Source organism: Rattus norvegicus (genome assembly GCF_036323735.1).
Source record: "Rattus norvegicus strain BN/NHsdMcwi chromosome Y unlocalized genomic scaffold, GRCr8 chrY_unlocalized_5, whole genome shotgun sequence".
Taxonomy (NCBI): domain Eukaryota; kingdom Metazoa; phylum Chordata; class Mammalia; order Rodentia; family Muridae; genus Rattus; species Rattus norvegicus.
Window position 1 is genome coordinate 627,934 of NW_026947408.1, and position 24,340 is coordinate 652,273.

Consider the following 24,340-nt stretch of genomic DNA (forward strand, 5'->3'; position numbering starts at 1 on the left):
TGGAGGCGGGAGGGAGTAGGTGGGTAGGTGGGTAAGGAGCTCCCTCATAGAATCAGGGGAAGAAGGATGAGATACTTGGTTCCTGGAGGTGAAACAGGGAAATGGAACAACAATTATAATGTAAATAAAAATTAATAAATTATATCAATCTTCCAGTAACCAAGCTTGGAGAGAAAAAACATTAAAAAGATTCTACACATTTTTTAAGATGAGGAAGAACTACATCTCTCCTCTTTCTTTTTAGGATTGGTGAACTCATGCTGTGCATCAGTCAGGCCCAAGTTCCCTTTCCTCTTCTTCTCCTGAAGTATCTCCTTGCATACCTATGATTAATCAAATTAATTTCCTTGTGTCCTGAATACCGGAATATGGCCACAGTATGTGCAGTTTCTGCAATTATTTAATACCCCTTAAGGCCACTTGGCATGCCCATGAACTGAGAGAGAAACCTAGGTAGGACCAAGGGCTTCTCCTTCCATTGGTGCACAACAAGGCCATCCTCTGCCACATATGCAGTTGGAGCCATAGGTCTGTCAATGCACATTCTTTGAATATTGGTCTAGTACCAGAAAGATCTAATTCATTGTAATTGTTGTTTTCATGGTGTTGAAAGCACCTTCAGCTCTAGTAATCCTCTCTCAAAATGTTCCAACAAGAGGTCCGTCTTCAGTTCACTGGTTTGCCACTAGCATTCATGTATATAGTTGACCTGCTCTAGCTGTGTCTTTCAGGCAATATCTACACCCAGTTCCTGGCAGAATGCATTTCTTAACTTCATCAATCTTCTCTAGTTTTGGTGGCATGCATATATATATATATATATATATATATATATATATATATATATATATATATACACACACACACACACACACACACACACTTTTGTTGTCTCCTAACGCTATGAGGGTACATGGAATGTTAACGTGGATTCTGTGCCACTTGGTCAAGAATATAGAATCCACAAATGACAATGCCAAATAGACTACCTATTGTTCTTTTGAACCTATTGAAGTTGAGGTTTCACTGGACCTCAAGCAATTCCTCTCCCAGCACATCCTCCTGAATCTTATATTTGCCCTGAAGAAAGATCATGGTAGAACATCCAAAACCCTCAAGTCTGGCCGTGGGAAGATATTTGAGAACTGATATCTAATGTGACAACAGAACCACGTTAGGTAGTCCATATTGTCCTTTGCTTTACTGATGTCTGATAAATTTTGGATAAAATGAGGATTTGGGAGTTTATCATTTCGAAGAGGTAAACAATATTAATCTTATATTCACTCTATAGCTGGGCATTCTTTGTTGCCAAAATCATTGCAAAATATTGAATTGGAAAACAGAATGTTTGAATACACATTCAGGAATCTATGTAAAGTCCACTATGAAGGAATGTACAGTAAGAAAATGTCATACAATATTCTTTCAATTAAAGGTCTGTTGGGAAAATACTGTCCTTTAAGAAACAGAAAACACCTAGGAAATTGAACTGTATTTCACAGGAATGATCCAATGAATAAAATTATTATCCAGAAGATTCTCCTCCACTCCAAGTTCCTAGATCTTTTCTACCCATGCCAAGTCCCTAACTAACTTTCGCCATTCAGAGCATGTTACCACTAATGATGCAAAGAGAAGTCACTTTCTTTATTGAGATGTAGTATGTAATCTTTTCCACTGTGTCAAAGGACACACTCCTGGAAAGGGCACCCTCTAATCTTGTCAATGTAAGGAAAGCTGTTCTGCAGGAAGGCCATGGCAGTTCTCAGTGACATCACCATTAGGCTTTTCCTGAAAAATCTCTTTATCCAGAAGAGTCTTAGGTTCTTCGGTGATGTCACAGGTGTTGTTGTGACTGCTCTGCCTCTCAGATATTCCTTCAGTACCTCTACGGTTTACTAATTGTCTTCTAATTCAGAGTAAACAGACATTTGGGAGGTGAACAAAGAAGAAGAAGAGATCAGAGATGGAGAGAATGAAGCTGGCCTTTTGTTTTAGTTTAAAAAATCGACGAAATATGTAGTCCATGGGAACGCTCACTGAATGCTCTCTCAGAATAGTTATGGTTCATTGAAGAGATGGTGTTGATCTCAGCCTTCCACACGTGGGAAGCTGGAGCCTGGATCCACTCAGTAGCATCTAGATTTACTTGCTGGCTATGGTTCCTGGAAATCAGAGATGTTTATATCATTAATATCTATATTCCAAATGTCAGGTACTGGGATGGACAGAGTTGATTTTCTAAGAGCTCATGGATTCTATTCTTTCTGCCCAGAAGGAAAAGTTCCTAAGGAAGATGGAAACAACAAGTATTGTGTCCTCAGCTCAATTTAAACTCCTCCAGGCTTTGGATTCCTAGAGTGCAGTTTGTGTCTGAAACTGATATCTGGGAGAGAAAATTGCTTCTAGTTGAGACTTCATTACATCAGACTTTCGACTGTATTACTCTGATTATCATTCCCTGACAAGACCATTTAGATTTCTGAGTCAATAAGTGTGATTAGTTGGCACTTTTCTTTTCTTTTATTTCTTTCATTTTTTTTTATTTTTTAGCAAATTTTATTCTTTTCTTATTGAATATTTCTATATTTACATTTCAAATATTATTTCCTTTTTCAATTTCCTGGCCATAAAATCCCTTATCAGTTCCCCTCCCCTTGTTCTATTACCCCACTTACTATACCTTGAAAATCATTTGAACAGGCAGTCAATCCCAGGGAAGACCAATGGCCTCTCCTTCCATTGGTGCCCAATAAGGTCATCCTCTGCTACATACGCTTTTGGAGCCATAGGTCTGTCCATGTACAGTCTTTGAATATTGGTTTGGTAAGAGAAAGCTCTGGTTCATTGGCATTGTTGTTCTTATGGGATTGAAAGCCCCTTCAGCTCTTGTAATCCTTTCTCAAAATCTACCAAAATGAGGTCCGTTTTCAGTTAACTGGTTTGCCACTAGCATTCAATTCTGTATTTGGCATGCTCTAGCTGGGTCACTGTGTAAAGTTCTATACCTGGTTCCTCTCAGCATGCACTTCTAAGCTTAATCATTCTTATCTAATTTTGTTAGATGAAATTATATATATATATATATATGTATATATTCTTGATGGTCCTTACAGCTATGAGGTTATTTGGAAATTTAGCATGAATAAGCAGATCTAGGTCAAGAATTTAGAATCCAAAAATTACAGTGTCAAATATACTCCCTCCTGTTCTTATGAACCTATTGAAGTTGATGTTTCCATGGACCTAAAGCCATCCCTCTCCTTGCCCATCTTCCTGAATCTTAGGGTTGGACTGAAAAAAGAATCATGGTAAAATATCCAAAACCCTCAAGTCTGTCCCTGGTAACACAGGAAGGTAGATATTAGAGAACTGATGTCTAATGGGACTACAGAAACACATTCAATAGTTCATGTTGTCCTTTGCTTTCCTGATGTCTGGTAATTTTTGGATAAAATGTGGATTTGGGAGTTTATCATTGAAATGGGAACACAATACTTACACTGTTATAATGACTCTATAACTGGGCCCACTTTTGTTCCAAAACAATTGCAAAATAATGAAATTGGAAAATGGAATTTTTGAGTAAACATTCAGAAATATATATAAAGTTCACTATCAAGGAATGTAAAATTGGAAAATGTAGTAAAATATTCATTCATTTAAAGGTCTGTAGGAAAAACACTGGCCATAGGAAACAGAGAAAACCTAGAAAATTGATTTGTATGTCACAGAAATTGACTGGGATTAAAAATATTATCTAGAAGAATCTCTTCCCCTCCATGTTCCTAATTTTTTCTACCAGTAACAAGCCCCTGACTATCTCCATTCAGAATATGTAACCACTAATGAAGCAAAGAGAAGTCTCTAGGTTTAGAGAGATGTATGTAAAGGTTTCCACTGTGTCACAGGAGACACTCCTGGAAAGGGCACCCTCTAATCTGGTCAATGTAAGGAAAGCTGTTTAGCAGGTAGGACAAGGCAGTTCTCAGTCACATCACCATTAAGTCCTCAACGAAAAATCTCTTGTAACCTGGAGAGTAGTAGATTCTTCTGTGATGTCACAAGTGTTGTCGTGACATTAACTGCCTCTCAGATATTCCTTAAGTACCTCTACCTCTAGGGTTTACTAATTGGCCTATAATTCAAAGTAAACAGCCATTTGTGAGAGAGAAGATCAAGGTGCAGGGATAGGGAGAAGGAAGCTGGCCTTCTGTCTTGGTATAAAAAGAACAAATATGTGCTCCTTGGTAAAGCTCAGTGAGTCCTGCTTAGGGGTTGACTGGGTTCCTCAAAGAGAAAGCCTAAATCATAGCCTTCCACATATAGGAATCAGTAGCTGGGAGCCTCTCAAAGTATGTAGACTTCCCTGCCTATTATGGTTCCTGGAAGTTATTGAGTTTATATAATTAATTTCTTTATTCTAAAAGCTAAGTCTTGGGAAGGACAAAGTAGTTTTCCTGAAAGCTCAAGGCATTTCTTTGTGCCCAGAACAAAAAGGTGCTAAGGAAGAAGGCAAAGGCAAGTATTGTGTCCTCAGTTCAGTGTAAACTCCTCCATGCTTTGGATTCCTTTAGTGCAGTTTGTGTCTGAAACTGATATCTGGGAAGGAGAATTGCTTCTAGTTGAGACTTCATCATCTCACTCTTTTCACTACTATTACTCTGAGTAGCATTCCCTAACAGTTACCCTTAAGATTTCTGAGTCAGTAAGTTTTTATTCCTTTTCCTTTCTTTATTTCTTATTTTTTTTTCAGGAAATTTTAATGAATTTTTAATGGGATATTTCCATATTTACATTTCAAATGTTATTTCGTTTCCCAAGTTCCTTTCCATAGAGCTTAACTAGTATCCTCCCCTTTTTCTATAAACTCCCCTTACTGCCCCTTGTCATTCTCTTTCACTGGGAGTCAAACCAATGGAGTACAATCGGCTTCTCCTTACATTGGTGCCCAACAAGGCCATCCTCTGCCACATATGCAGTTGGATCTTTAGGTCTTTCCATGTACAGATTTGAATATTGGTTTGAATGAACCAGAAAGCTCTGGTTCATTGGCACTGTAGTTCTTATGGGATTTGAAATCTCCTTCAGTTCTTGTAAACCTTTCTCAAAATCTACCAACAGGAGGTCTGGATCAGTGCACTGGTTTGCCACTGGCATTCACTTCTGTATTTGACATGCTCTAGCTATGTCTTTCAGGGAAGATCTAAATCTGTTTCCTGTCAGCATGTACTTCTTAGCTTCATCAATCCTATATTCATATCAATCTTATATTCTTATATTCCTTCAGTATCTGCTGTAAACTCATAGATATTTTTCCCCCTTCTAAAACGGACTGAAGCAAGCATAAAATGGGTTCCTTTTCTTGACCTTCTAGTGGTCTGTGGATGGTATCATGAGTAATTTGAGCTTTTGGGTCAATACACACGTTTGGTGATTGCATACCATGTGTGTTTTTCTGTGATTTGTTTGCTTCACACAGGATATTTTCTTGTTCAATCCATTTGTCTATGTCTTTCTTGTAATCATTGTTTTATAGCTGATTAGTAGTCCATTGTGTAGATGTACCATATTTTTCTGTATCCATTTCTCTGATGAATGCCATCTGGGTTCTTTCCAGCCTATGGGTATTTTAAATAAGGCTGCTATGAACATTGTTCTGTATGTGTCTTTTTTGTATGTCTTCTTTTCGGTATATGACCAGGAGTGGTATGGCTTGGACCTCAGTTACTGCAATGTCCAATTTTCTAAGGATCCTGCAGACTGATTTCCAGAATGTTTGAACCAGTTTGTAATCCAACCAACAAAGAAGGAGTGTTCCTCTTTCTTCACATCCTTATCATCATCTTCTGTCTCCTGAGTTTTTTTATTACAGTCATTCTGACTTTGTGAGGTGGAAACTCAGAGTTGTTTTCATTTACATTTCTATGATGACCATTTCTTTACGATCTTTTCAGATAATTGATTTCCTTCAGTTGAGAAATCTTTGTTTAGTTCTGGAATATAATTTTAATAGGGATATTTGTCTCTCTGAAGTCTAAATTTTGAGTTCTTTGTATGTATTGGTTATGGCCCTCTATCAGATGGAGGATTGATATAGACCTTTTCCAAATCTGTTCCTTGCGGTTTTGTCCTAAAAGTGTCCTTTGGCAGGCAGTTTTCTACTACAGTGAAGAACTGTCAGTTAGTAAACTAAAACAAGGACTGGCTCCTTACTGACTTCCCTACGTGTTCTGAACAGTAGATGGGGAAACTAAACAACCATGTTATACCCCTACAAGGCATGCCTATCTATAGTCGTGGATCTAGAGAGACCTATCAGAGATTCTGGGCATCTGTCAAAGAAATGTAGGCTGGTGAAGTTTGCAGTTTTCATCCTGGTTTCTGTATCTACAGGCTATGGTGTTGTGAAGACAAGATACCACATGTGCAGCTGTGAATAAGTCTGAGAAGGCTGACTTCTTGGATTTCTGAAGCATTACTAAGTGATCCAGAGGAAATCAGCACCCCCTGCTCAGCAGAGCTCTGGGAATGCTGACACTCTTGCTTCATGTTTATATTAACCTAGGTCAAAAGATCACCTGTCAGGTATGTTCTTGAATATCCTTCAGTGTGCTAGCATTGGACTGAAATGAAATACTCTTCAGGAGAGGTGTGGGAAACAACTGAACTCTTCCATTAGAATCAGAGAGATGAGCTGTATTCATCTTCAATTGACTGTGTATGCTTCTGGTCTTTGGCTTTGACTATGCAGATCTATTGTCTCATACATCATTGTTCATGTGGCCAAGTTGCGGGGAAAGCGCGACTCACTATTCTTTCCCATTTTAACATCCTCCATTCTAGGGTAATAGATTTTAGAAAAGCCCTTCCCATTTTATATAGTAGACCAACTGACCTAACTTTTCTTCAATAAGCTCTTCTCTATTATCTGTATACCGTGTTTGTGTTTGTGTTTGTGTTTGTGTTTGTGTGTGTGTGTGTGTGTGTGTGTGTGTGTGTGTGTGTGTTTCAGTTTGTGTGCTTAAATGGTTAGTTTGTATGCAAGTATAGAGAAAGATTCTATGTAAGAAATCTCTAAACTGTGGATGGGGCAGCATCCAAATATTCTCCCACATCATGACCTTCTAGAAAGAGTAGCATAATCTGCAAAAAATAATACAGTTGAAAGTAAAACTTGGAGGAAATGCCCTGGGATGGCTACATTATCACTGTTGACTGTGACATTTTTCTCGTGGCTTCTGTGGCCAGACATGAAGGCTCTGAAGCAAAGTTGCATCCTGTTGATCTGTGATTAAGATGAAGGAGGCTATCAACTGGGTCACATGAAGCATATGAAAAGCGTGACAGCAGCAGCTCTCTGCTCCCAGACCCCGTGAGAGAGAGACCCAACCGCCTGGTCAAGTGGGCACTCCTGAGGCTGCAGGGCAGAAGAGACCACCAGCACTGCTCACCCCTGCCCACATCCCTGGCCCAAGAGGAAACTGTATAAGGCCTCTGGGCTCCCGTGGAGGAGGGCCCAGGAGCGGCAGGACCCCTGCCTGAGATACACCGGAACTTGAAGGAAACAGACCGGATAAACAGTTCTCTGCACCCAAATCCCATGGGAGAGAGAGCTAAACCTTCAGAGAGGCAGACAAGCCTGGGAAACCAGAAGAGACTGCTCTCTGCACACACATCTTGGACGCCAGAGGAAAAAGCCAAAGACCATCTGGAACCCTGGTGCACTGAAGCTCCCAGAAGGGGCGGCACATGTCTTCCTGGTTGCTGCCGCTGCAGAGAGCCCATGGGCAGCACCCCATGAGCGAACTTGAGCCTCGGGACCACAGGTAAGACCAAATTTTCTGCTGCAAGAAAGCTGCCTGGTGAACTCAAGACACAGGTCCACAGGAACAGCTGAAGACCTGTAGAGAGGAAAAACTAAAAGCCCAAAAGCAGAACATTCTGTCCCCATAACTGACTGAAAGAGAGGAAAACAGGTCTACAGCACTCCTGACACACAGGCATATAGGACAGTCTAGCTACTGTCAGAAATAGTAGAACAAAGTAACACTAGAGATAATCTGATGGCGTGAGGCAAGCGCAGGAACCCAAGCAACAGAAACCAAGACTACATGGCACCATCGGAGCCCAATTCTCTCATCAAAACAAACATGGAATATCCAAACAAACCAGAAAAGCAAGATCTAGTTTCAAAATCATTTTTGATCATGATGCTGGAGGACTTCAAGAAAGATGTGAAGAACTCCCATAGAGAACAAGTAGAAGCCTACAGAGAGGAATCGCAAAAATGCCTGAAAGAATTCCAGGAAAACATAAATAAACAAGTAGAAGCCCATAGAGAGGAGACACAAAAATCCCTGAAAGAATTCCAGGAAAACATAAATAAACAAGTAGAAACCCATAGAGAGGAGACACAAAAATCCCTGAAAGAATTCCAGGAAAACATAAATAAACACGTAGAAGCCCATAGAAAGGAGACACAAAAATCCCTAAAAGAATTCCAGGAATACATAAATAAACACGTAGAAGCCCATAGAGAGGAGACACAAAAATCCCTGAAAGAGTTCCAGGAAAACACAATCAAACAGTTGTAGGAATTAAAAATGGAAATAGAAGCAATCAAGAAAGAACACATGGAAACAACCCTGGATATAGAAAACCAAAAGAGGAGACAAGGAGCTGTAGATACAAGCTTCACCAACAGAATACAAGAGATGGAAGAGAGAATCTCAGGAGCAGAAGATTCCATAAAAATCATTGACTCAACTGTCAAAGATAATGTAAAGCGGAAAAAGCTACTGGTCCAAAACATACAGGAAATCCAGGACTCAATGAGAAGATCAAACCTAAGGATAATAGGTATAGAAGAGAGTGAAGACTCCCAGCTCAAAGGACCAGTAAATATCTTCAACAAAATCATAGAAGAAAACTTCCCTAACCTAAAAAAAAGAGATACCCATAGACATTCAAGAAGCCTACAGAACTCAAAATAGATTGGACGAGAAAAGAAACACCTCCCGTCACATAATTGTCAAAACACCAAACACACAAAATAAAGAAAGAATATTAAAAGCAGTAAGGGAAAAAGGTCAAGTAACATATAAAGGCAGACCTATCAAAATCACACTAGACTTCTCGCCAGAAACTATGAAAGCCAGAAGTTCCTGGACAGATGCCATACGGACACTAAAAGAACACAAATCCCAGCCCATGTTACTGTATCCAGCAAAACTCTCAATTAACATAGATATAGAAACCAAGATATTCCATGGCAAAACCAAATTTACACAATATCTTTCTACAAATCCAGCACTACAAAGGATAATAAATGGTAATGCCATACATAAGGAGGCAAGCTATCCACTAGAAGAAGCAAGAAACTAATCGTCTTGGCAACAAAACAATGAGAAGAAAAGCACAAAAACATAACCTCACATCCAAATATGAATATAACGGGAAGCAATAATCACTATTCCTTAATATCTCTCAATATCAATGGCCTCAACTCCACAATAAAAAGACATAGATTAACAAACTGGATACGCAACGAGGACCCTGCATTCTGCTGCCTACAGGAAACACACCTCAGAGACAAAGACAGACACTACCTCAGAGTGAAAGGCTGGAAAACAACTTTCCAAGCAAATGGTCAGAAGTAGCAAGCTGGAGTAGCCATTCTAATATCAAATAAAATCAGTTTCCAGCTAAAAGTCATCAAAAAAGATAATGAAGGACACTTCATATTCATCAAAGGAAAAATCCACCAAGATGAACTCTCAATCCTAAATATCTATGCCCCAAATACAAGGGCACCTACTTACGTAAAAGAACCCTTATTAAGCTCAAAACACACATTGCACCTCACACAATAATAGTAGGAGATTTCAACGCCCCACTCTCATCAATGGACAGATCATATAAACAGAAATTAAACAATGATGTCGACAGACTAAGAGAAGTCATGAGCCAAATGGACTTAACGGATATTTATAGAACATTCTATCCTAAAGCAAAAGGATATTCCTTCTTCTCAGCACCTCATGGTACTTTCTCCAAAATTGACCATATAATTGGTCAAAAAACTGGCCTCAACAGGTACAGAAAGATAGAAATAATCCCATGCGTGCTATCAGACCACCACGATCTGAAACTGGTCTTCAATAACAATCGAAGAATGCCCACATATACTTGGAAATTGAACAATGCTCTACTCAATGATAACCTGGTCAAGGAAGAAATAAAGAAAGAAATTAAAACCTTTTAAAAATTAATGAAAATGAAGGTACAACATACCCAAACTTATGGGACACAATGAAACCTGTGCTAAGAGGAAAACTCATAGCACTGAGTGTCTGCAGAAAGAAACAGGAAAGAGCATATGTCAGCAGCTTGACAGACACCTAAAAGCTATAGAACAAAAAGAACCAAATACACCCAGGTGGAGTAGAAGGCAGGAAATAATCAAACTCACAGGTGAAATCAAACAAGTAGGAACAAAAAGGACCATAAAAAGAATCAACAGAACCAAAAGTTGGTTCTTTGAGAAAATCAACATGGTAGATAAACCCTTAGCCAGACTAATGAGAGGACACAGAGAGTGTGTCCAAATTAACAAAATCAGAAATGAAAAGGGAGACATAACTACAGATTCAGAGGAAATTCAAAAAATCATCAGATCTTACTTTAAAAACCTATATTGAACAAAACTTGAAAATCTTCAGGAAATGGACAATTTCCTAGAGAGATACCAGGTATCGAAGTTAAATCAGGAACAGATAAACCAGTTAAACAACACAATAACTCCTAAGGAAATAGAAGCAGTCATTAAAGTTCTCCCAACCAAAAAGAGCCCAGATCCAGACGGGTTTATTGCAGAATTCTATCAAACCTTCATAGAAGACCTCATACCAATATTATCCAAACTATTCCACAAAATTGAAACAGATGGAGCCCTACCGAATTCCTTCTATGAAGCCACAATTACTCTTATACCTAAACCACACAAAGACACAACAAAAAGAGAGAACTTCAGACCAAGTTCCCTTATGAATATCGACGCAAAATATTCAATAAAATTCTGGCAAACCGAATTCAAGAGCACATCAAAACAATCATCCACCATGATCAAGTAGGCTTCATCCCAGACATGCAGGGATGGATTAATATACAGAAAACCATCAAGGTGATCCATTATATAAACAAACTGAAAGAACAGAACCACATGATTATTTCATTACATGCTGAGTAAACATTTATCAAAATTTAACACCCCTTCATGATAAAAGTCCTGGAAAGAATAGGAATTCAAGGCCCATACCTAAACATAGTAAAAGCCATATACAGCAAACCCATTGCTAACATTAAACTAAATGGAGAGAAACTTGAAGCAATCCCACTAAAATCAGGGACTAGACAAGGCTGCCCACTCTCTCCCTACTTATTCAATATAGTTCTTGAAGTTCTACCCAGAGCAATCAGACAACAAAAGGAGATCAAGGGGATACAGATCGGGAAAGGAGAGGTAAAAATATCACTATTTGCAGATGACATGATAGTATATTTAAGTGATCCCAAAAGTTCCACCAGTGAACTACTAAAGCTGATAAACAACTTCAGCAAAGTGGCTGGGTATAAAATTAACTCAAATAAATCAGTTGACTTCCTCTATACAAAAGAGAAAGAAGCCGAGGAAGAAATTAGGGAAACGACACCCTTCATAATAGACCCAAATAATATAAAGTACCTAAGTGTGACTTTAATCAAGCAAGTAAAAGATCTGTAAAATAAGAACTTCAAGACACTGAGGAAAGAAATTGAAGAAGACCTCAGAAGATGGAAAGATCTCCCATGCTCATGGATTGGCAGGATTAATATAGTAAAAATGGCCATTTTACCAAAAGCAATCTACAGATTCAATGCAATCCCCATCAAAATACCAATCCAATTCTTCAAAGAGTTAGACAGAACAATTTGCAAATTCATCTGGAATAACAAAAAACCCAGGATAGCTAAAGCTATCCTCAACAATAAAAGGACTTCAGGGGGAATCACTATCCCTGAACTCAAGCAGTATTACAGAGCAATAGTGATAAAAACTGCATGGTATTGCTACAGAGACAGACAGATAAACCAATGGAATAGAATTGAAGACCCAGAAATGAACCCACACACCTATGGTCACTTGATTTTTGACAAAGGAGCCAAAACCATCCAATGAAAAAAAGATCGCATTTTCAGCAAATGGTGCTGGTTCAACTGGAGGGCAACATGTAGAAGAATGCAGATCGATCCATGTTTATCACCCTGTACAAAGATTAAGTCCAAGTGAATCAAGGACCTCCACATCAAACCAGACACACTCAAACTATTAGAAGAAAAACTAGGGAAGCATCTCGAACACATGGGCACTGGAAAAAATTTCCTGAACAAAACAGCAATGGCTTATGCTCTAAGATCAAGAACGAAAAATGGGATCTCATAAAACTGCAAAGCTTCTGTAAGGCAAAGGACACTGTGGTTAGGACAAAACGGCAACCAACAGATTGGGAAAAGATCTTTACCAATCCTACAACAGATAGAGGCCTTATATCCAAAATATACAAAGAACTCAAGAAGGTAGACCGCAGGGAAACAAATAACCCTACTAAAAAATGGGGTTCAGAGCTACACAAAGAATTCACAGCTGAGGAATGCCGAATGGCTGAGAAACACCTAAAGAAATGTTCAACATCTTTAGTCATAAGGGAAATGCAAATCAAAACAACCCTGAGATTTCACCTCACACCAGTGAGAATGGATAAGATCAAAAACTCAGATGACAGCAGATGCTGGCGAGGATGTGGAGAAAGAGGAACACTCCTCCATTGTTGGTGGGATTGCAGACTGGTAAAACCATTCTGGATATCAGTCTGGAGGTTCCTCAGAAAATTGGACATTGTACTGCCTGAGGATCCAGCTATACCTCTCTTGGGCATATACCCAAAAGATGCCTCAACATATAAAAGAGACACGTGCTCCACTAAGTTCATCGCAGCCTTATTTATAATAGCCAGAAAATGGAAAGAACCCAGATGCCCTTCAACAGAGGAATGGATACAGAAAATGTGGTACATCTACACAATGGAATATTACTCAGCTATCAAAAAATATGAGTTTATGAAATTCGTAGGCAAATGGTTGGAACTGGAAAATATCATCCTGAAGGAGCTAACCCAATCACAGAAAGACATACATGGTATGCAGTCACTGATAAGTGGCTATTAGCCCAAATACTTGAATAACCTAGATCCTAGAACAAAGGAAACTCAAGAAGGATGATCAAAATATGAATGCTTCACTCCTTCTTTAATGAGGAAAAAGAATACCCTTGGCAGGGAAGGGAGAGGCAAAGATTAAAACAGAGACTGAAGGAACACCCATTCAGAGCCTGCCCCACATGTGGCCCATACATATACAGCCACCCAATTAGACAAGATTGATGAAGCAAAGAAGTGCAGACCAACAGGAGCTGGATGTAGATCACTCCTGAGAGACAGAGCCAGAATACAGCAAATACAGAGGCAAATGCCAGCAGCAAACCACTGAACTGAGAATAGGTCCCCCGTTGAAGGAATCAGAGAAAGAACTGGAAGAGCTTGAAGGGGCTCGAGACCCCAAAAGTACAACAACCTTAAGCAACCACAGCTTCCAGGGACTAAGCCACTACCTAAAGACTATACATGGACTGACCCTGGACTCTGACTCCATAGGTAGCAATGAATATCCTAGTAAGAGCACCAGTGGAAGGGGAAACCCTGGGTCCTGCTAAGACTGAACCCCCAGTGAACTAGACTATGGGGGGGGGCAGCAATGGGGTGGTTTGGTAGGGGAACACCCATAAGGAAGGGGAGGGGTGAGGGGGATGTTTGCCCGGAAACCGGGAAAGGGAATAACACTTGAAATGTATATAAGAAATACTCAAGTTAATAAAAAAAAAAAAAAAGCGTGACAAGAGAGTATCAGGATATTGTGACACTGTCCTCCCATTAGAAACATGGAAGTGTTGACAATCACAGGTTGTGGTATCATGTCTGAAATTTGACACCCAGCTAGGCAAAGTTTAACCTGTCAGTTAGCTTCCTGAGTACCATCCACAAGACAAGGGTAGGCTCAGATGATGGAACGTTGAAGATAGCTGCTATTCATTGTGAGCTACTTTTCAGGGTAAGTGGAAGACCATTTATCCTCTTGTGACATTGGAGATCAGAGTAATGAATGGGGACAGAGAGGACAAATCTGTGTTTTGTTTTGTTTTGTTTTGTTTTCTGGACAACCATAACTACATTTTCTCAGCTAAGGATTTGCACATGGAAGTCTAGTGTCTCACATTGGTATATACCAATCTTGTATGATCTCAATAGCACAACTGGATCCAGGCTTCTTTCTTAGTTACTGGGATTTACAGGCAGTCATTTATGTGTTGTCTCCTAGATTCACAAATTATTTTCTGGCTTCATATACACAAGGCATATTTTTACACTCTGTCTCTCTGTGTATGTGTCTTTCTCTGTCTTTCAGTCTCATCTCTCTTTCTCCTTCTGTCTGCCTCTCTTTCCTGTTTTTCAGCTTTCCTACAATAATCTTTACTAATGATAATATATTTCATTTCAGTTCAAGCACTTTATTCTCTCATAAACTCCAGTGTGATCTGAAATTGCTCTCTATTGTAGAACCACAATTAAAAATATAACTGATGTCCAAATCTACTAGACTAGAACTTTAACCACTGAGAAGATGTAGAATATCAATAGCTCCCAACAAGCCTAAGGGCCAACGATCATGTATGGAAGAAAAATTTTCAGAGATAAAAGAAATGCATGCCAGTATGACCATGGCTTCTCTTTACAGGGACTACCAGCATCAGGAGAAAGGTAACATGGGGCTTTAATAAACATGCATCGTGTAACAATACCTAGTCTCTTCCCTTATGTTACACTTCCCTGTCTGTATTTTCCTAATGGATGTTGTATATAAATGTAGTAGTGACTGCCTTTCAGGAGTATAGACGTTGTCACATGTGGCCCCCAAATGAAGAATTTGATTTTTCTTCCCTGGCTGAAGCTCCTTGCCAATGATCCACAACATATTTTTCCCTATGACTTCTGCTTTGTTTTGTGTGTGAGTGTCTGTGTGTGTGTGTGTGTGTGTGTGTTTGTGTGTGTTTGTATCTGTCTGTCTGTCTTTCTGTCTTTGTCTCTGTCAGTCTGTTTCTTCCAGATGATACCTCTCTATACTTCAGTTTCACTTCTTAATTGCTCATTCCAAGATTGACCCATCATGCTTTCTCTGAGTGTTTGCTTTTGATGACTCAAATTACACATATGTTAATCAGTGCACCTGTAGCCACAACTGTGAACCATTGATCACATCATAACCACCCTCACGGCTAAGAAAAGCTATTTTTGAGGCTCTGAGGGAAGTTTTTATCAGAATTTAAAACTTTTCTGTATTTTTTACTCCCCTATCCAAACTGTTGTAGTTTGTGGATCTTCCCCAAGTCTTTGCTTAATTGTATTTATCTATGTTCCTGGCCTACTGGGAAGACATCATCCCAACCCTCCAATATTACTAATCAGGAGGAATAGATGAAGAAATTGGAGAAATTGGTCATTTATCTACAGAAGATGTCCCTGAGATGGATTAACTGTGTCGAATCATCGCATCACTGACAAGCATTCTGAACTATGTTCTCAGTTTATTTTCTTCTTTGTCATTTTGAGTGTGCTACCTAAGGTGGTGAGGACCATTTGTGGGCTGTGTTTGAGAATTGACTTTTCACTATTCATGCATGAAGAATATCTGATAATTTTTTGGCAGAGACCAGGAATTGTCAAGCATGCAGCTGGTCTACTATGAGTTTCTTACTTTCATTCTGAATGAGGAAGAATTACAAGAAGAGCCACAGGAATAAAAATTTTGACTCTCAGTGTAGAGTATTGAATTTTATCTTCAGAGGATTCCTGGACATGCCATTGGAATTTTATGACAAGGGCTTCTACCCTTGACATGCATCAATATCTCTTTTTGTCTTGGACATACATGATTAAGGATTGGGGGTCCTAAACACTAATGACTCCAGGACTTACCTGCATCCCATCAGATATGTACTGAAAATGTCCTCCATTTCTTCATGTCTTGGCCAGATTTTGTTGTTAAGGGCCAGGGGGACTGCAGAAGGAAGTGAGGCATATGTCTATCGATCATGGTTGGGAGAAAGAAAATAGCTAATAGATCCAGCTTGACTAGAGCTTTCCTCCTCTTTCAGTGCTTCCTCGTGTCTGTAGACTTCCCCTTTTGTCATGCTTTATTGGGGAATTTGCATTTTTTCTCCTGTGTCTGGGCTACTACTATGCATGTTCCTTTGTGTTTATCTACAGGGTCTCCGGGGAAGGCATCATCCCAACCTTCCAGCATCAGTGAGCAAGTGCAACAGATTAAGAAGTTTGTAGAAATTGACTAAGGAGCTCCAGAAGATGACATGTGAGTTGGAAAATTCTCGTGCATAGGTAACCATTGCACCAACAGCATTTGAAGAGAAGTAGTCATTGTACCCACTTCTTTGTAGACAGTCCTGACCCCTGTGTGATAACCTCAGTTTTCTCAGACCACAGGAAAATGCAACTGTAATGTCCTCATGTACAAATTAATTTTCTTATGTTCCTCTCAGAATCACAACATAAAGAAAGGATAGTAGTGTGATAGGAAGCTATTTTATTTCTCAGAAATGCAGAAGCAGTGGTTTGAATAAGTGTCTTGGGTTACGGAAAGTAATGTGTGAGCTCTCATCATGGATTTTAATAGACAGAGAATGTATTTTCTGTCCTCAGACACACAGAAAGTTGGTAAGCTACAGAAGCATAGTAACTTAAACTTAGATAAGTAAACTTTTATTTTTTTATTTAAAGTTTTATTTTATTTGTTTTCAATGAGTATCTGTAACTCTCAGACACAACAGAAGTGGAAGTTTAATGCCATTATACATGGTTTTATGCCACTATGATTTTGCTGGTAGTTGAACTCAGGACCTATGGAAAAACAGTTAGGACTCTTAAATGCTGAATCATCTTGCCAGTCTAAATTACTTTTGACGATGATGGTGATGAAGATGATGATGATGATGATGATTACCATTATTATTATTATACTTAAACTCTAAAGGGATCAAGATTTCCCCTCCTCCAAAGCTCTTTCCCCTCTCCTGTCTCAAGATATCCTACAATAAAGAAGATACCATCACAGCTTCCCATCCTCCCCAGCACTGAAGAAAGAAAAGTTTTACTTTGTCATGGTTATGGACATATTCTTGTTTACTGGGCTCAGAGCTTCAGATCTGATGGAGGGAGACTATGGAAATGGAATCTCCTTTGGAGGAATCTGCTTACCTTGTAGGAACGGGGAAACAGTGAGCAAAAGTAAGATGTTGTTCCACGACTTCATCCCTTGCTAAGAAAAAAGTCTATTTTTCACAGCTTGGGAACTGGGTAAGCAGTCTAAGCAAGCATGGCTAATAAGCCAAACCAGATGGGTAAACATTTGTCCATTGGATACGAAGGGGGAGCATTTAATTGACTATGCTGACTGTATCTCCTGTCCACTGTGTTCTAATCCCATGCAAGGAAAGTTCGGTGGATTTTGTCTGTCCTGTGTCAGAACAATAGTGTTTTCCATTCTGAATGCTTTTTCTTCACTGATATGAACCTTGAGAGAACAGTGGGAGCCATGGAAAGCCACAGCCAACAACATTCTACATTCTAGAATATCAAGGGCTTCTCTTAAGAAACACTTTCTTGTAGTTGTGAATTCAGCAGGGAGGAAAATTACAACCAACCTCTGATCAAGCAGCATAAAAATTAGCACGAGATAAAGAAAGACTTAAAATTGAGTCAGATCTCTGATACATAACAAGAAGTGGACCCTGGCACTGTCACAAATAACATTAAGGTTATTTTGTTGAGCAAGAGTTACTCTCCTGGAGTCCTCAGATGTTCATATGTGGTTGAAAATCTGTCACAGAAGACTGTATTGATATCATACTCTAATCCAGAGAGACCATACAAAAAAGTATATTATTCCTTCTGGAGTATTGGTTGAAATTAATTCACATCACACATTTGTATGTGAGGCTTAAATTAATGTTCTACCTAGACAAAAGCATTATCTCAATCCTTGCCTTTGTAATTTGTTTTGTTTTGTTTTGTTTTGTTTTGTTTTTAATTTTGAAAATGGCTTAGTATTCTTCAGTTAAACAATTGAACTGAAGTGACTGTTCCTCAGACTGTATACATAGAAAACATCTGAGTAGTAGTTGACATTTTTAGTCGGGGCGTCTCCCCATGGATCTGTTTGTGCCTGAATAAGCATGCATAGACTTATTTCAGTTAAGGGAATCATGTAGTATACAAAAAATTAGAGGATCCATCTGCTGTAAATATTTTCTTTTACTCAGGTGAAGGAAGGTTTATCAAAGGCTGTGTATCAAAGGTTGTAGATATTACACCATCCATAGGAGATAATATATCAAGAAAGATTCTGCAGGGATGCAGAGATTGACCTAAATATCCCCACACAATTCTAAGCCAGGACGGACAAGATATCACTTCACGTGGAAATTTAAAATAATCTGATGCTATGGTATGTGGAGTGTTAATAAAGAAAAACCACCTAAAAAGCATATGCATATATAGAAGATGCTATTCAAAAATATACAGAGGCAGTTTGGAACCTACATTTAGCACAAAGAGATTGAATCCCCACTTCACAGATACTGAATAGAACCACTGAGTATTAAGAAATCTATATTAGAAATCACTTGCCTATCACATGTCTGTATAACTAGGTAGTCACAGCAAACATGACATTCGGAAAGCATAGCTTGAACTTGTCAACAATGGAGGGAGTGCATGTAGTGAACGAGGTTTGGGCATGAAACTCAAAAGTCGAAAATACCACTGAGATTTGAGTTTTGAGGACAATAAATACTTAATGACTTTTGGGACAAAATTTGAATCTAAAGACTCCTAAAATTATTTATCAATCAGCTCTGAATCCCTATGGAGATTGGTGGATATTATGAATTTAGTCTGTGCCCCAGAGGTATAGGTAAATGGTGTAATTTGAAGTGATTAGGTATGCTAAAGAGGCATACAAAACTGAGGAGGCCATGGTATCATTGAATAAGTGTGCTTCTCCAAAACGTAGCATGATTTTTTGTGCAGTGAATTAGACACTATACACACACGCGCATGCACACACATAAACACACAGATACACATATACACACATACAGAAAAACACACACACAAACTCACACAAACACACACACACACACACACACAAAACCCACAAATAATTGACTTCCTCTGTGCTGTGTGTGGCATGCTGGAATTATCCAAGATATGAAGAGTATTCTCCACAAGTAAGTTAAACCCAAACTCAATGAAAAATTTAGAATTCCTCCTCCTTTCTTGAGAAAGCATTCTGTGCATGAGTAATGCTTACATTTTAAAGTTTAAGAGGGATGACTTGAAAACAGTAACTACTTAATCCACGTTGAAACAGCATTTCAGAGATGTGTAGTGATTTAATTTTGATTTTATGAAACTGCAATTTCTCAGGTCTCATTAGTGCAGTATTGAACCATGTCATTCTTAAACATAACTGTAGGGACAGTAAGAGTTTGGAGATTTCTCTAAGTTGAAAAACCTCAGAAATCGTATTAGCAACAACTTAATTCAAAAATGGAGAAACTTGTGCTTGGGTAAGGTCCGGTACCTAAGACTGAGCAGCTGGTTCAAAGCCAAGGACAAACATTGCATGTAACCAAGGACTGCTGGGTACAGAACCTGTTACTAAAATGGAGAAAGCTGAAGTCTTCAGGAAATATGGATAAGGAATACTTGGAATGGTAGAAATTATATGCTATATATTTAGTGGTACACACTGAGAGGATGAATTTTTGAAATGTTTATCTCCTTAGGAGTGTAAACATTTGAGCTAAGTAAATGCTGTAGCCTAGGTAGGAAAGGGAAGTGAGTTTCCATTCAGACACTGGAATTACCTTCATGCCGAACATAAACATGGGAGGGTTTCAAAGAAATGTTGAAGCATATCAAGAGCTTCTGAGCATCCAGGAGGAGTCTGAGAGGATTAATTTGTTCTTGTTATGAGGGATTTTCTAGTTTATTGTTGGAAATCCATCAGGAGAAGTTCAAAGTCTAGAAACCAAATTCTATACAAGTCTCATATTAGCTTTGGAAGACTGTGACCTGTAAAGGCCTCAAAAAGGCATAGCTAGATTCACCTGTTAAAATGTATTACAATTGGTGACTGACTGCCTTTCCACTATGTTCCCAAGGCCAGCCGCAAGGTACGACTGTGGTGCTAAACCTTCGGCTGGAGAATTCTGCTTAGCTTAATTACTGTGTTTTGTTTTTGGTTTGAGTTGTGTTTGCTTCAGGTATTAGTACTGTTGGTTTGGTTGGAAGTTTTGTTATTCATTCTTAATAAATTTTTGTTCTTTTGGTGAATTTGCAGTTTTGATAACATCATGCACATTGGGTTATGATTGTATCATTAAACCCTTTTTGAAAAAAAATTAATATATATTTTTCAGAATAAAATGTGTTTTTCAACTCATAAGAAACAAGTTTTTTCTTGTGTCGTGTTGCACCCTGTAATCCCAGAAACCATATGTAGAGATAGATGACTAAAATTTGCAGGGTGTGGGATTCACAATTGTTCCCAGTAAGCCAGAGGTACACATGTGGATTGGCCTTTCGATGTGTCTAGTGTGGCCTAATCTGTATACCAATTTCATGATGGAAAAGGTATCCATACTCTATCCTTGTGGTCATATATTTAGCTACTCCTAAAACATAGTACTTTAGGAATGATCTCATAGAACAAATTAATGAGAAAATCAACAGTATTTGTCTAATGACTACCAGAAAATGAAAACATTCACCAATGTATTGGAAATTAAACTCCGGAATATCTGACGTATTCTGTCTCTGCTTTATTGAGATATAGTCTCAGTGCGAACCACATAGAAGAGATAATGAATTCCATGTTCTTAAAAATCTTTTTTATACTTAGTTTTTATGTTGTTGGCCTTGAATATGTATTTGGTGCCTATTTTGGATAGTTGTTTGGTTCAGATTATTATCATTACCATTATTATTGCTATTATTTCTTTTTTTATTAACTTGAGTATTTCTTATATACATTTCTTTCTTTTTTTTAAGATTTATTTTATTTATTATATATAAGTACACTGTAGCTGTCTTCAGATACACCAGAAGAGGGCATCGGATCTCTTTACAGATGGTTGTGAGCCACCATGTGGTTGCTGGGAATTGAACTCATGACCTCTGGAAGAACAGTCGGGTGTTCTTAACCACTGAGCCATCTCTCAAGCCCTCTTATATACATTTCAAGTGTTATTCCCTTTCCCGGTTTCCGGGCAAACATCCCCCTCCCCCCTCCTCTTCCTTATGGGTGTTCCCCTCCCAACCCTCCCCTCATTGCCACCCTCCTTCCACAGTCTAGTTCACTGGGGGTTCAGTCTTAGCAGGACCCAGGGCTTCCCCTTCCACTGGTGCTCTTACTAGGATATTCATTGCTACCTATGAGGTCAGAGTCCAGGGTCAGTCCATGTATAGTCTTTAGGTAGTGGCTTAGTCCCTGGAAGCTCTGGTTGCTTGGCATTGTTGTATATATGGAGTCTCGAGCCCCTTCAAGCTCTTCCAGTTCTTTCTCTGATTCCTTCAACGGGGGTCCTAATCTCAATTCAGTGGTTTTCTACTGGCATAGGCCTATGTGTTTGCCGTATTCTGGCTGTGTCTCTCAAGAGAGATCTACATCCGGCTCCTGTCGGCCTGAAATACTTTGCTTCGTCCATCTTGTCTAATTGGATGGCTGTATATGCATTGGCCACATGTGGGGGAAGCTCTGAATGGGTGTTCCTTCTGTGTCTGTTTTAATCATTGCCTCTATTCCCTGCCAAGGGTATTCTTGTTCCCCTTTTAAAAAAGGAGTGAAACATTCACATTCTGATCATCCGTCTTGAGTTTCATTTGATCTAGTCATCTAGGGTAATTCAAGCATTTGGGCTAATAGCCACTTATCAATGAGTGCATACCATGTGTGTTTTTCTGTGATTGGGTTACCTCACTCACGAAGATATTTTCCAGTTCCTACCATTTGCCTACGAATTTCATAAGGTCATTGTTTTTGATAGCTGAGTAATATTCCATTGTGTAGATGTACCCCCTTTTCTGTGTCCATTCCTCTGTTGAAGGGCATCTGGATCCTTTCCAGCTTCTGGCTATTATAAATAAGGCCGCGATGAACTTAGTGGAGCACGTGTCTTTTTTATATGTTGGGGCATCTTTTGGGTATATGCCCAAGAGAGGTATAGCTGGATCCTCAGGCAGTACAGTGTCCAATTTTCTGAGGAACCTCCAGACTGATTTCCAGAAGGATTGTTCATGTCTGCAATCCAACCAAAAATGGATGAGTGTTCCACTCTCTTCGGATCCTTGCCAGCATCTGCTGTCACCTGAGTTTTTGATCTTAGCCATTCTCACTGGTGTGAGGTGAAATCTCAGGGTTGTTTTGATTTTCATTTCCCTTATGATTAAAGATGTTGAACATTTCTTTAGGTGTTTCTCAGCCATTCGGCATTCCCCAGCTGTGAATTCTTTGTTTAGCTCTGAACCCCATTTTTTTAATAGGATTATTTGTCTCCCTGCGGTCTAACTTCTTGAGTTCTTTGTATATTTTGAATATATGGCCTCTCTCTGTTGTAGGATTGGTAAAGATCTTTTCCCAATCTGTTGGTTGCCGTTTTGTCCTAACCACAGTGTCCTTTGCCTTACAGAAGCTTTGCAGCTTTATGAGATCCCATGTGTCGATTCTTGATCTTAGAGCATATGCCATTGGTGTTTTGTTCAGGAAATTTTTTTCCAGTGCCCATGTGTTCGAGATTCTTCCCCACTTCTTCTTCTGTTAGTTTGAGTGTATCTGGTTTGATGTGGAGTCCTTGATCCACTTGGACTTAAGCTTTGTATAGGGTGATAAGCATGGATCGCTCTGCATTCTTCTACATGTTGACCTGCAGTTGAACCAGCACCATTTGCTGAAAATGCTATCTTTTTTCCATTGGATTGTTTTGGCTCATTTGTCAAAAATCAAGTGCCCATAAGTGTGTGGGTTCATTTCTGTGTCTTCAATTCTGTTCCATTGGTCTATCTGTCTGTCTCTGTACCAATAGCATGCAGTTGTTATCACTATAGCTCTGTTATACTGCTTGAGTTCAGGGATAGTGATTAAACCTAAAGTCCTTTTATTGTTGAGAATAATTTTAACTATTCTTGGATTTTTGTTATACCAGATGAAATTTCAAATTGTTCTGTCTAACTCTTTGAAGAAATGGATTGGTATTTTGATGGGGACTGCATTGAATCTGTAGATTCCTTTTTTAAAATGGCCATTTTTACTATATTAATCCTGCCAATCCATGAGCATGGGAGATCTTTCCATCTTCTGAGGTCTTCTTCAATTTCTTTCTTCAGTGTCTTGAAGTTCTTATTGTACAGATCTTTTACTTCCTTGGTTAAAGTCACATCAAGGTACTTTATATTATTTGGGTCTATTATGAAGGGTGTCGTTTCCCTAATTTCTTTACAGCTTGTTTCTCTTTTGTGTAGAGGAAGGCTACTGATTTATTTGAGTTAATTTTTATACCCAGCCAATTTGCTGAAGTTGTTTATCAGCTTTAGTAGTTCTCTCTTGGAACTTTTCAGATCACTTAAATATACTATCATATCATCTGCAAATAGTGATATTTTGACATCTTCTTTTCCCATCTGTATCCTCTTGACCTCCTTTTGTTGTCTGATTGCTCTGGCTAGAACTTCAAGAACTATATTGAATAAGAAGTGAGAGAGTGGGCAGCCTTGTCTAGTCCCTGATCATAGTGGAATTGCTTCAAGTTTCTCTCCATTTAATTTAATGTTAGCAACTGGTTTGCTGTATATGGCTTTTACTATGTTTAGGTATGGGCCTTGAATTCCTATTCTTTCTAGGACTTTTATCATGAAGGGGTGTTGAATTTTGTCAAATGCTTTTTCAGCATCTAATGAAATGATCATGTGGTTTTGTTCCTTTAGTTTGTTTATATAATGGATCACGTTGACGGTTTTCTGTATATTAAACCACCCCTGCATGCCTGGGATGAAGCCTACTTGATCATGGTGGATGATTGTTTTGATGTGCTCTTGGATTCAGTTTGCCA

General features: G+C 38.9%; 1 long non-coding RNA gene across 2 annotated transcripts in view; it reads left to right on the top strand.

Moving 5' to 3' along the window:
* Positions 1-20,779, top strand: part of LOC134484766 (uncharacterized) — a 37,973-nt gene extending 17,194 nt beyond the window's left edge. Inside the window, exons 2-4 of one of the 2 annotated variants that reach the window (XR_010062533.1) lie at positions 6,400-6,591; positions 16,422-16,524; positions 17,253-20,779. This is a non-coding gene — a long non-coding RNA (uncharacterized LOC134484766). Of the gene's footprint in view, positions 1-6,399; positions 6,592-16,421 lie in introns of both variants that reach the window. The other variant, XR_010062532.1, reaches the window with a different exon arrangement.
* Positions 20,780-24,340: the final 3,561 nt, after the last annotated feature.